Source organism: Falco peregrinus, chromosome 1 (genome assembly GCF_023634155.1).
Source record: "Falco peregrinus isolate bFalPer1 chromosome 1, bFalPer1.pri, whole genome shotgun sequence".
In the NCBI taxonomy this organism is placed as follows: Eukaryota; Metazoa; Chordata; class Aves; order Falconiformes; family Falconidae; genus Falco; species Falco peregrinus.
The window spans coordinates 117,836,414-117,850,640 of NC_073721.1; positions in this window are offsets into that span (position 1 = coordinate 117,836,414).

A 14,227-nucleotide genomic window follows, 5' to 3' on the forward strand; every position below is an offset into this window, starting at 1 on the left:
AGGATGCCTGCATAAGGAGGAGCAGCGTGTGGGCACCACACCAGGACCAATCCTAGTGCCTCGAGGCGGAAGCGTGTGAACAAGTAGTTGTAACATATCACCTTTTACATAACAAAGCCTGCGTAGTGTGTGTATTTTTAGCTGGGAGTATAAATTGCTATGAGTTTATTAATAGCATCTGTAGAGTATAAATTGCGGTGAGTCTAGTGATAAAGTGGCACTAACTTGATCACATTGGTCGTGTAAGTTGTGTCCGAGCCTTCTGCGTCAACAGAAACCAAATGATACGTGCATACCTACAAAGGTACTGTAGAATAAGTAATATGATGATGCACTTCCAAAATCTTTTTAGCATAAGCTTCTTTAAAATTAAAGGTAGAGTTCCATATTTAAATTGCAGTTCATGGATAGCCACAAACTTTACAGCAATTTTTTCATAGCTGGGAAAGGAGGGAGGATGTTGTTCTCCTTTATGTCTTTTAGTGTGTTTTGCACCACAAAATAGGTTGAAATATACCGAGATTAACAATTTTCAAATAGTTCCTGTACTTTGCCTGTGTATTTTAGAAAAGTAAATCACATCAGTGCATTTCCCTGCTGTCAGCAGTAAGAGTGACATCATGTAAAGGGAATGTACACAATGCCGAGAGTGCCCTGCTGGTTTGTATTAGCCTCCCCTGTCAGGCACATCCCGTGTAGCGCTAGTTAAGCTTTACCAGTTGGAAAGCAGACAGACAGGCTGTTTGAACTGGGAGCGAAGGAAGAGTGAGTTCGGGATCGCTGCGGAGAGAAGCCTCCCTGCACACAGCAGGGAGAGAGCAAAGCTGTCAGGAACGTCGCAAAGGTGGATGCACCATCATTCCTTTTCAGACACAAGTTGGTCGGTGCCCTTTTGGTATAAAGTTGACCCCTCCCACCCTCAAAAATAGTAAAACAATAAAGAGTGGAATGAGAGACAAAAGAGATGAAAGTTATTATAAGCAGTCTTTCTAAATTACCCACTTCATCCAGGCAAATGTCGACATGCTTCCCAGAACAGATGGAGAAACTGACTGGGAACTAAGGAGAAAGTGGGTGCTTAGGTAAGGAGAAAATAAATGCTTTTGCATGTTTGGGACAGTGGGCCACGCTGAGGCCTGGTAACAGAGAATTCTCACAAGGTTTGCTTCTGCGGAGCTTTACTAGGGGTTCTCTGCACTGCTCTTACGCTAGTGTGAGCAATAAAAATACCTATTTCTTGGTGATAGTTGGAAAAATGTTCATTTTGTGAGGATGGATTTGAAAGCCTCTGTGCTGAGAAGGGAGCGTGGGTGGCATTTCTGCCCTGGATACAAATTCAGCTTCTGGTATTGTTGGTAACATCTGCATGTGTAAGCGTGGAGTTGCTATATGTGAAATGAAAGTCAACTTCAATACGTTTTCCTTTTCCTTCCTGAAGTCCAGCGGCTATATAATTCCTTCTGAAATATATGTACATTACAATAGTAGCTAACCTACTTTTATTTCCATTTCATGAGGTACTGTTCGATTTAATGCTGGACACAGCCAACAAACGTTCTATTAAGTCCCTTATAGAATCTCTTGTCAAGTCCCTTTGAAAGATTAACCTTTAGAAAACCTAATCTTACCATAAATTTTTAATTCTTTTGGCAAAGGTTTGAGCAACACAGTGTTTGTGTGTCTATGGGTGATGAAGATAACAGCAGTTTAATGGTAACTCATTTCATGTGTGTGCTACTTATATCTCTACAGTAGGCAATTAAAATCGAGCTGATGTCCATTGAACTGGCGAAAATAAAAGCAGCAGTATCATTGTAGTTAATCAATGGGTGCTTTGAAAATTGAAGTCCTGAGGAACATTAGAGAACAGGAAAAAACCACAACCTTGTATTTGAACTGTGTATTTACTGAAAGATCTCAGCCCACTAGTAGGAGGTATATTGAGCAGATGAGTTGGCAGAGACACATAGACAGCTGGTTTTGTCTGGCGTACAGGTGTTTAACTTGGCTGCTTGCATATTAGCTACCAGATGCCAGATTTTTTGAGGAGATCGCCTTGTTTAAGAAAAAGTGGTTCTTGTGCTAGGTTAACGGCTGGACTTAACCATCTTAAAGGTCTTTTCCAACCTAAACGGTTCTGTGATTCTATGGCAAGTCCAGGGAATGAGGCAGCGTGGCTATTTTCACTTCCTCCCTTCTCACCTCTGACACAGTCCGAAAAACCCATTCACCTCCTGCCGGAGTTGGATTTAGATGGGAGAGAAAACAGGCTTTGCAGTTACGGTAGCATGGGTTTGCCTTTTCTTGTAGTAGAAACAGAAGATGGAGGAAAAACGTATGTTGGTGATATTAACAATACAATATCTTGAATACTGAATGTTTTGTCATTCTTCAGGGAATTCTTTTTGGTTTGTTTTCGATAGACTGACAAACATTAGCTAAGCTCTGTGTGCCTTTATTTGAAATAATGTTTTCCAGTAGTTCCAAGACAAGCTAGTACTTGATTGGAAGTATATTGGGATTCAGTGCTCCGAAATTTTGGGGGTTTGTCCAAAAGTTAGACTGCAGAAATAGCTGTATAACATCAGCAAAGCCAGTTTGCTCTTCTCCAATTTGTAGTGAGCCATAAAGTAAATGTACTTTATGCGCTGGTAACAGATGTCATCTGAGAATCTTCAGAAATGGAGTCAGATACACGACTGATGAAATGCTGTCTACTAGAACATCAAATGTCAAATACAGACTTGGTATAAATAGGTTAAATAAATTTGCCCTTAGCATAATATTGTCATTGGTGTACTTTTCTTCTATTGCTAAGTATGACTGCAGCCAGAATGATCTGAGACTGCTGTTGAAGCCAAAGTTCTCCCGTCGTGTTTTTGTCTAGTATTCCAACCTGACTGCCCTGTCAAGAAAAATCACTTGCTTCCTTTTGCAACATCTGACTTTCCTGTATGGAATCAGACCTGTTAAGAGGCTGGGCAACCTCACTTAAATTCAAACATCAATTCCTGACCATTGTAAAAAGACAATAGTCAAATGTTAATCTGACTTCATTATCTTTAATCAAGAAATATGAATATATAGAGAATGTAATATTTTATTCTTGCTCCACAACAAAGGCTGGTTTTGATTAAGTTATAAACATTCAAAATTATATTAAAAAGTTCTTTCTAATACTGGGCTTTATAAACGCAAGTTGTACAGTCAACTTCCTGAACAGTGCATTGAAAATGTAATCCCTACCATCAGGGTGCACTTGGTCTGAAAAGCTTGTTGAAAGCATTTTTTTGTGTTACAGAAACCCATGTGAAGAATGAGCTTGTCAACTTAATTTTTTAGCAATAATTTTTGTTGGCACAAGACTGTAGCAGCAGCTATATTCACATAGCAGGTAGCTCCAAATACATAAATGTGTGTTTGTGCATATATGATTAAATAAGCAAATAAATAAATGAACATTCAGTATATACATAGAAAGTTAATTCTGCCGTAAAGTTGTCAGACATTACAATTTAAAATAAAGCTACCGATCACAGTGACAGCCACCCTTAAGTAATCTATTTCTCTGTGTATGTTTGAGGCGTTTAAAGGAAATTGTTTTCTTTTAGAAAGGACGTGGTGTCAGCTAACTGTAGAAAAACAATATGATTATATTTGAGATAATCAATTTTGTTATGCTATTTCCAGGTCTGCTTTAATGCAGCGTGTTTTCATTATGTTTCAGAGAGATGGCAAAAAAGGGGAGGGGGGAAATCAATGAAAATGCAGGCAGAGCCAAGTAAGAGGGAATAAAAAATGAATCGAGAAGCCTGTGTGTAAAGAAGCAAAGTGGGAAAATGAAAATTTTAATGGAAATAAGTATCTGTGCCAGTCTGCTTTTTAGAGACTGCTCTGTTTCAGTGGAAGTTCAGTTAGTAGAAAACCAGAATTATTAAAAATAAGAAAAGGGAGTCATTCTTTAAAAGTAATATGAATTTAAGTGATGGAAGTAACAGGTCTATGAACTGTAGCGAGTTTTAAGAATACTAAATATAGTTTGAGAAGTTTGAACTGCTCTTTTAACTCTTAGGTATCTTCGTTTCTACAGTACACTTGTAAATCATGACAATTCTCCAGTTATGAAATGTGTAAGTTAGTGGATTTCTCCTAAAACTGCAATGCTGATTTTTTTGAAGTGTTCTGAATACTCATATTCCTTCCCATGTGATATGGTTGACTAAAACCTTACTACTTAATGATGTTTCTGAAGAAATGTTGTAGCATCTCTTGACCTATTATACAACAGTCCAGCAGTATTAGCACATTTAGCTATGACATATCTGAGGTATTTCAGCACCTGCCTTTAGAAAAGCTGTAAATCAGATCTGGTGTTTGGGTTGCATCTTAGACATCCACGATGCTTTGTCTGAATTAATCAATCTGTTTGTATGGCATGCTTATTTACAGCCACGTTGCTGGTTTTTGTAGGTGTGGTAAGCGTGAAGCTATTGGGTAGTAGCCTACAAATCCAGACCAGCCATTGGAGTGCCATATGGAACCTGGATGGAGTGGTAAAGGCATTACACAAATGTGATGGGTATTTTTGTGTGGCTGTATTGATTTTTGTTTAGTGGGTGGCTGTTAGAAACGAAATTTGGAAAATACTACTGGGGGTGTGGACAAATGATGTCCCAGCTGAGCAGGGCTGTTAAGACAGCAGTCCACCTCCAGCTTGGATCTGTATGGGTGCCAGCGGTCAGCAAACCAGAGGCTCAAAAGAATCAAAAGCTAATTTTCATTTGAAATGCAAATTATAAAACAACTGGCACCTTCTTTTTATTAGCTGTCACTGGAGATTTATCCCAGCGAAGCCCCTCAGAAGACTGGCATGCTGGAAAATGTACAGCTCCAGGAGAGGGTAAGGAACCAGCTTCTCACTGGTCCAGCACCTTGGAGGACTTTGCAAATCTGTCACTGGAGCCTGTACTCAGCCTGAGGTAAATCATGGAAGTCTGCTCCTGAACAGTCATTCTGCTGAGTGCCTCTAAATCAGTTTTTGCAGGCATGTCCTTTAACAAGTTGACAGTCAGTCAGCTTAACTTAAAACAGGCAGTGCAACCTTCACTGTCCTCAGTCCTGGGAGGCTGTTCTGGAAGGGATGGTGTCCGCTCCACCCTCCCTCCCTGGGGTACTGCAGCTCCCCATGGACCCCTAACTGGTGGCTGAATGCCATGAGTTACACTTCTGAACGTGTCGTTACTGCTGTTTTACTGTAGTGACTGATTTATTAGGCAAGTCTGTGGTATTATGCAAGTACATTTGCACTGTAACCAAAAATCCGTATGGCTTGAGGGAGACAGGATAGGGTAACCAACGTTAGTGTAGGGTGGATTTGGACCCTTAGGTGTTGTGTTGTCACCAAAAATATTTGGCTTCCCTTTAATATGCTACACAGTAGATTGCCTTCTTATTCTAAGCAAAAAATTGATACTGAATTAAAAGACCATGTTGTGTATTAAAGAAACTCAAAAGACTAAAAAACGGGGAACAAAAGGGCAGTCATATAGAATGTGATATCTGAAACAAGAGCCAAGTCAAAAAATTATTATCTGTTTACTGGCCAAAGAAAACAAGTCTCTGTTAAGACCTAACCTGCCTACTCCTCTCCTAAGGCTCATATACACACATGGGAGCTCTAGGGTGGAAATTTACATTTAATTCTGTTTTGGTTTACTTGGCGATTGTATTCTTGCAGCCTTATTGATTTCAGCATTCAATGTTTTAATGCTGGATCTCAATAAAAGATACCTAAGAGCACAGTCAATCAGTTCTACAAAATAATACCAATATCACTTCCACTTTATGATACAGGGCATTTTTCCCAGTGATTGGCCCAGAAGGAAAGGTTCCTTTGCAATGTACTTGACCCAAGATCTAATTTCATGTCTCCACAATGGACACATGAAAATTGTACCAAATATCAGCCACTAACTGACTGCTGCAATTGTAATCTTAATTCTTGATTTGGAATCCATTTGTTAAGAAACTTATGCTAATACAACATTTTTGTGTAAAGTGACACATGATTTATTTGTCTTAGAAAATAAGAATGGCCTTACAGTCCATGGGTCCATCCAATCCAATCCAAGATCCTGTCTCCAGAAGTGGAGCACGACAGACAAATTTGTCACGATTCCTGGATTTGCAAAACTGCGATATCAAAAGCTGGCATAAAATAATTTTGCCATTCAAAGTAGTGAGTCAACGTTAGACACATATGGTACTGAGGAAGAAAGACTGACCTCACCAAGAGAGCAGGGGAGCTGACAGAAGATAAGGAGGAGTATATTTTCACCAGTAGGCAAAAATCCCAGCAATACAGGATCCCCAGTTTGTGCCTCATCAAGCAGAAGGATGGCAAGGAAGGCAGAAACAACAAGATCATGGCTAGTAGGGTAGACAGTAAATTGCATGAAGAGTTGAAGCAACTGGAGAAAATCCAGGAGTGCTGAGAACATTACAACATCAGTGTGTCGCATGTTGGCAACCGAGACCTGCTGAAAAAAAAGTATTAGGGAAGAATAAGAACAGAGCAAGAATACATGATATTTCTGCTGTGGACCCTCCTGTGATTTCAGCTATTTTTCAGTTCAGCGGATTTCTTAAACCTCTGATGGTTTGTCCGTAGAGGAACCCTAAAGTGTTTATTTTCTTTATTTTCCAGATACTTGTTCATAGTCATCACAAACTTACATGTATTTCTTGCATCCATGATATCCTTTAAAAATTAGTTCCACTATTGCCTGTTGCATGAAGAAAATCTACACTTTTGAACCTGGCTCTTTGTATCTTCATTTGTTTATGCCTGCTTCTTGTGTTGAAAGAAACAGCAAACAGTCATTCTTTAACTCCTTTCTGGTACGGATAATTTTGTAGCCTTCTCCTCTTTATCCATCCTGAAGATTCCCAGCCTGCCTAGTAATTTTCTGCATGAAAGCTCTTACAAATCTTTAATAATCCTTGTTATCTTTCGCAGAATATTTGCCAGTTCTAATGTATCTTTCTTAAGATGAGGGAACCAGAACTGCACATAGTATTTAGGGTGTGGAGAAGTCGTGTATTCATATAGTGGCAAAAAAGAGATTTCTTGCTTTGTTCTCTATTCATTCCTGATTCCTCTTTCTTAGGCTTTTCTATGCAAATTTGTTCTAAGAGATGTTATTTGAGTGTTTTGCAAAGAAAAGATGAAGAAAACTGGTGAATATTTCAGGCCTGCTTTGAAAAACTTGGAGCATAATAAGACTTAGATACTCTTTATTATCCTTGTGCTCTTTAGAAACCACATAGCTTTCTTTCTGGAGTATATAATTTACTTGGAATCGTGGGTCCAATTTTCAAACAGGCATCTGTACTTGAATATGCGTATTTCCAAGGTCTATTCATTGATACATACAAATCTTTCAACAAAATGGTCTTCACTTTCAGGTGAATTGGTTTCTCCCTTAAAGAAATGTCATACACGTCTTAAACCTCTAGCATTAAACAGAATTTTAATGTAGGCTGTAGATGTTATGCTTGGGAAATCTATATACTTAATACTGTCTAACGTGTGACATGCGGCTCTTTGAATTCCTTCACGTAATGCCAAAAAAAAAAAACCCCAAAAAACAAAAGGTAAAATTTTCTTTTAACATGTTCATTACATTCCACAGGATGTTTGGGAATGGAAAACTATTATTCTAATCAATTCTATAGGTTTTCTTCCATAATCTCTTTGCTGCTACTGGGCCCTCTTGTTAAAATCATGTCTATTAACACTTCCTATGGTTTTTTATGTTCTTTTTTCTTGTCCCTGTTTCTCTCAAACCAACCTAATTTTTATCATGTTATTTGCTTAAATTAGATTGTCTTCACTGCAGTTGTTTCTTCAAAGTGTAAACATTCAAGCTAGGTTTACCCAGTTACCTTATTTAAGAGTAACAGTTTAGAGTAAAGTAAAGTTTAGAGTAAAGAGTAAAGGAGTTTCTCAGGGTCGTTTACTCAATTTCCACGGCAAATCACAGCTTTGACTAGACTTGAGCGACCGCTAGCAAGCTAATATAGAACTGGTTTGGGGTATGTCTACATTATGCTATAAATGTATACTTGGACAGATTTTCTGTAGCTCTTTGCAAGTCTGGCCTCTCTTTTATAGAGTTCATATTTTTTTCAGTTGTAAAAACAGAAGAAAATGATCCAGCATTTACCTTGCTCCTTCACATGCCAAACATCTCAAATTGAAATAATTTCTGTATTGTAGTGACTCATTCAGTCAGAGAAACTTAATGTACTTTACTCACATGAATGTTTTAATTATCATAATACTCTTGTGAGCTAGTTCAGTGTTATTAACCCCATTTTACAGCTGAAAAACAGAGACAAAAAAGACTAGAAATGCCACTTCCAAAAATAACCTTTAAAAAATTTAAGTGCAAAAGTTCAGGAGCCACTTTTTTAATTTGGACGTTAGTCATTTTGCCAGTGTCACCTACAAAATTCAGCAATTTTGGCAATGCATCTTCTGAATCTTGCTATTCCATGTTATTTGCACCTTAAAAATAGTGTTTCAAAATTAAAATAAATATATGCTTTACTTCACTAAGTCAGATCTACCAAGAATAACACAATGCTACCTTCATGGTGCTAGTAAGTGCTACGCTCCAGCCATTTGTTTAGTAGTGATGTTATTTATAGAAAGCTCCTTCATGTGATGCTGTTGCTAGTAACACAGATGTCCCTTGAATGTACTCTATTTTAACTAAAGGTGAAAGGCTAAGGAAAATATAAAAGAACCCACCTTTAATATTTGAATTCAACAATAACAAGCAGGGTGTGGCCACTGTGAAACTGTGGCTTGTCGGATGCTTGGGAGAAGGGAAGGGTGGGAAAGCTCTCTGCTTACCAGTTCCACAGTCTCGTTAGTAAAAACACATCTGACACCAGCGATTGTGGCCTGAGAGATACAGTGAGAATGGGTGGTGCTTTCGGTTATTGCAATGAATAAAGTGTCTTGCTAGTACTTGGAATGTTGCCATGGAATAAGCAGTTTTACAGGCGTTAATGTAGTTGTGAATGAAAACTCCCAAATTGTCACTTGCATGTTTAAAAAGAAAAAAAAAAAAAAAAGTTACCTTCTTTAGACTGCTTTTTTCCCCACAAGGAGACTGGGAGGCTCCTCATGTAAAGCTTATCCTTAAAAGTTTTTTCTTCATGCTCAATTTGCTGTGCTTAAACCTGGACACTCTGATATTTTCAGTATTTAAAAAGAGATACACGGGCTGCTATTACGGAGAATGCTGTCTCTCCTATTTGACCATGGTTGATAGTAAATGAAATTTTCAGGAATGTGGGTAAATCAGAGACTGAAAAATGCACATTTTACGCATGGATAATCCTCCCTGGAATAACATTTAAGTTTTTATTGTGTTTTTTGTCCCTGTTGCAGTGTTGTTGGTTGGTTTTTTTTTGGGGGGGGCGGGGATAGTGTTTGGGCTTTTGGGGTTTTTTTGGGTTTGTTTTTGTTGTTGTTGTTGTTAGAAAGTAACTAGCTGCAGTTTCTGTGAACTGAAACTTTAAGGCTTAAATAATACTTATTTACCTGAAATCACCTTAGTAGAAACTAGAGGCATCCTAGTCCTGGAGAAAAGATCACACACACTTCCACCCAGAATAGATTTCCAGTAACCACAGTCACCCAGGACTTGCTCTCCAACATATGAGGTCACCTGGAACGGGCACTTGATTTTTTGAATTCTCCTTTTATTGGGTTTTGTTCATTTAGTTTGGATTCAAGAGGAGTTGGAACCTGAGAAAAAAATATTAGTGATGTATAAAATCACAGCCAGTGTGCTTTGCTGTTCCAGAAGACTTTACCAAATAACTTCCTCTCTGTTTTATGTAGCTATGAAGAATTTTATTCTGAGAAAAGGGAATATTTTTCAGAGTGTGTAGCATGGTTGAGTGTCTGCCATAAAACAGACTGTTCACTCCTCCAAAAATGATACAAACATGTTGTAGTGAGTCTAGTATCTAGACAGATTTTGTCTGGGTTCATTCAGTACATGGAAAAAAACATTTTATCTCGTTTCTTCCCAAGCTGACACCACAAAGGCATTTAATTTATTTCTCATGACGTGTTACTGTGTTGTTCAATACTGCACGTAGTCTCCCCTGACTTTGGAACAAGCTGGTAGGATTAAGCAAAACTCTTTCATTTTCACAGTTATGAGGAAAAATGAGATTATAAAAGAGAAACTAAACTGCCAAATAATGATTGGGCTCCCTGTACAGCAACATCAATCACACCTGGAGTAAATGACTTTGTCAAGACTTGCTAGCCAGACACTCTGCAGCTATTTCTATACCTGGTTTTCTATACCTCGCACAGGTACTGCAAAGAAAAAAAAAGGCCTCCTGCAATAAATTCCCACCTAGTCTTGGGCTGTCAGCTCAAGAAAATTAGCAATGCTGTTAAAGGCACACTACTTCCCCACCCGTGTTGTCTTCTAATCAAAGAATGAAAAGATCAAACCCCTTTCTAGAGCTAAGCAGCACAAGAAATTTGCAGGGAAACAAAATATTACAACTTTTTATTCCTGCAGCTCCCAAAAGAGGGGAAAATATAATCTGCAGCCAGTTTAGAGAAGTTTATAGTGGTTCTGGACTGAACGGTAAATGCAGGGGTATAAAATTGCTCTCTTAGACAGGAGCCAGGCTCTACTTGAACAAGAAGAGACCTGTTTTCAGAGTTCAATATTGTTTGAACTATGAAGATAAGAGAGGAACAAGTTGCATTTCAAAGACATTCAAAAGGTGCTAAAAGCTTGATTTACCACTATTTTTTTGTCTCTGTGATTCTCTTCAATCTGGCACCCATATTAGCAGCTAGGAATCAAGCAAACCCTTTTGTACGCTGATGCAGCAAATGTTTGCTTATCAGTTTGTTCAAATTGCTGCATAAGCAGCACCTGAGAAGAGCAGCGGGGACACATCTGCACAAAAAAGTAAATTAATGATGGAAAAGTTCAGGAAATGCAATGATGGCAGAGAATCCTGATAAAATGAGAGGAGCAAACCTGCTGGCAGAAACAAGTCCATCATAAATGTGGGATCACTGGGGCTCCCCCTTCCAATGGAGTCTACTTTGAAGGTGTCACCAAATAATTTATTTTAAGACTATAGTTTTTATTCTTGTCAAGGACTAACCGCAAAGCGATCACAGTTCCCCTGAATTTACAGTTCCCAAGTCAAAGGTCTTTTCAAATGGATCTTGTGAGAACTGGGACTGCTGCTTGCTTGTGACTGACTCAGATGAGTGACATGGAATTACAGATCTTCCCTTCTGTCTTCTATCACATTTTGTGAACCAAGATGCCTGCAGATGCTTAGGTATCATCTGGGCCTCAAAGTTAATTTCTACAAACGAGAGTGCCAGTAAAATGTGACCACTTCGATTATCCTAAGTTGCTTAATGCAAAGGGGAGAGGAGATGGGTAATCTCTGATAACTGAAAACTAAACTCTCCTCGTCAGCCATGAGTTAGCTGTGAGTCACAGCACGCCAGGGGTGCAGCCATGGGCCTCGGGGATCTGAGTTTAGTTCCCTGCTCTACCACAGGCTTCCTTCTCTGAAGCCGGGCAAGTAATTTAATCACTTTTGGCCGTCTCCAACATGGGGCTGATAATCTCTGACCTCTTGCCTCTGTTGTCTCTCCAGATTAAAGGCTCCCAAAAGGCAGCAGTCTGTCCCTGCAGTGCCTGAGCTTGGTACAGCCTGATTAGACACGGGGCCCCTTGCACACTGTCATCTGGCAAGCACCATAACTCAGCTCATAAATAACGATGTTTTACAATAGCCCTTTTCTTTAGTTCCCAAGGAGAAGACATAGCATATTGTGTTAAAGGAACAGCTCTCATCTGGCAATATTAAAAAAGTTCTGAACTGTTGTCTAGTCACTCCAGAAGTCAGATGAAGTTGTAAAATCCCTTTCAGCAAGTTGGTGTGATTTTAACATGAGTTCAGGTCGGAGCTTGGAAATGCTGCTTCTGAAGAAAGTTCCTTTGAACAACTACAGTGTGAAATGAGCTTCTCGAAATCATCATGGGTCTTTCAGTGTTTCAGGTTTTATTCCAGTATTTATCAGTGCCATTTGGTTTGCTGGAGCCTTTCTAGCTTGAATTCATAATTTAAGAGGGGAGGAAAAATTCGGCTATTGCAAGTACCTTAATGCAAGGTGATTTATTGCATGCGGACTGCAAAATGACAGCAATGACTTTCCAGACTGTCCGAGCACAGAGAGCTGTTTCTGTCAAATACTTACAGTATGACAGGACACATGCTCAAACTGAGATCTTTGTTTAGTAAATATTGAATATTCCCTAGTCCTTTATATCCTGTCGTCATTTCCTCTATACAGCTTGCAGCTGTAGTTTCAAGCCAATGTACAAAAGTCGTTGGTTACGTAGAGTTTCCTAAGGGTGTTTAACTGTGTAACAGAGATCTTTTCTGATGGTTTTTCCTCTCAACAAAGTTCTTGGAGTTCTGTAGCCTGCATCCAAACTAGCCTACACCAACATCTTTTGTCAGTGTAGTCTGTAAGTCATAATCAGTAGATTCCATTCATTATCCATTTGTATGAATATACTGTGATCCACATACAAATTTATAAATATATAGAGATATAGAGATATATAAAACCTTGGCTGCCATGTAGTCAGTTTGTGGGTTTGGAAAACCACAGGCTCTAGGGTGGAGATAGCCATTGTATTACATTAGCTATTTTCTCGCACTTTAAGAAGCAGCAGCTCAAAACACTGTGGTCCAGACAGTAAAATACCCCACAGTAAAGCAGTTCCTCCGGGTAGACCCATGTGTCTCACCAAGCCTCTGGGAAGAGGTGAGTGGAAGAGGATGTTGGCTTGTTCATGAGTGGACACGGGGCCATGTGTGCTGGGCAGGAAATGGGAGAAATCGTGTGGTGGTGGAGCCGTGTGATAAAAAACAGAAACTGAGCAGTGTGAAAGGAGTGCAGGGTAGGAGGAATATTTACCCTGGGTCTTCACAGGACTTGCTCCACAGTAATGTCTCTGGATGTGTTGGTTTTCAGTGCAAAGACAAACCAGCAATATTGCAGGGTGTGCTTGTCAGTTTTGAGTTGCAGGGAAAGCACACAGGTTTTGGATTGAAATCTTCCTTCTTTTCTTTTTTGCTCCCAATTAATATTGAAATGGATTTTTCTTTTTTTTTTCTTCTTCTTCTTTTTTTTTTTTTTGTGTGTGACCTTTTTCTGTTATATTCTCCTCCTCCTATATGGTTCTGCTCTCTGAGTTGAATGTGCAAGTGATTAACACCAAGACAGCATTAATGAATTAAATAGCAAACATCTGTGCTAGGGCTGCTGCCCCTCTCCGTTCTGCCTTTTGAAGCTCTGCCAGGGGGCTTTGGCTGTGCAGGCCTAGACAGGAGAGGAGTTTGGATGTTAGTGTGGCTAAGTTAGGAAATGTATTGAAACTGTAAGCACCACTCAAGTACACCACTGAGCAACTCTTCCAAGGCAGCATGATTCTGCTCAGTGGCCTAGAGGTGGAAAGCAAGCCATTATTTTTACTTTTTCTGCCTTGTAGAATTTGTATGTGCTTCAAAGCCACAGGGTGAAACCTGCAAATTTTGGAAATATTTAAACTCAGCACCTCCTGTGAGTTGTTCTATAAATGATGCCAGAAAGCCCACAGAAAAAATAAAGGAAAAAACCAAACACAAACAACCAAAAACTGAGATGAGGTAGAATTCATGCTCAGTTCTCTGGAAAGATTCCCAGCCTAAGCACAGAAATCCTGAATGGATAGTGTTCAGCAGGCAGCATCCTATTTTCCACCCTTACCAACTCAGATTGTTGTGAACCTTCCAGAGATGGGTGGGTTTTTTGGCATTTAAGATGATAGAGCAGCACAAGTTTTCACAGGTATGGAAGTCAGAGTCTCTGCCTGAAATTGAAATGATTCTTTTGCAGAATAGCAGAAGAAAGATGATAAATAACATTATCACACCAAGGGAAGAAATATATTTGCAGTGTCCAGGGTATCAAACCAATGATTAGCTCATTCAGTTTCAAATTAACCTCATTAAGCTTTGTAAATGTAAAATCTCTTTTGAAAAATTACTTCAGACCTGAACCTCACTCCAGAGAAATGGCTGGAATTTGACCTCT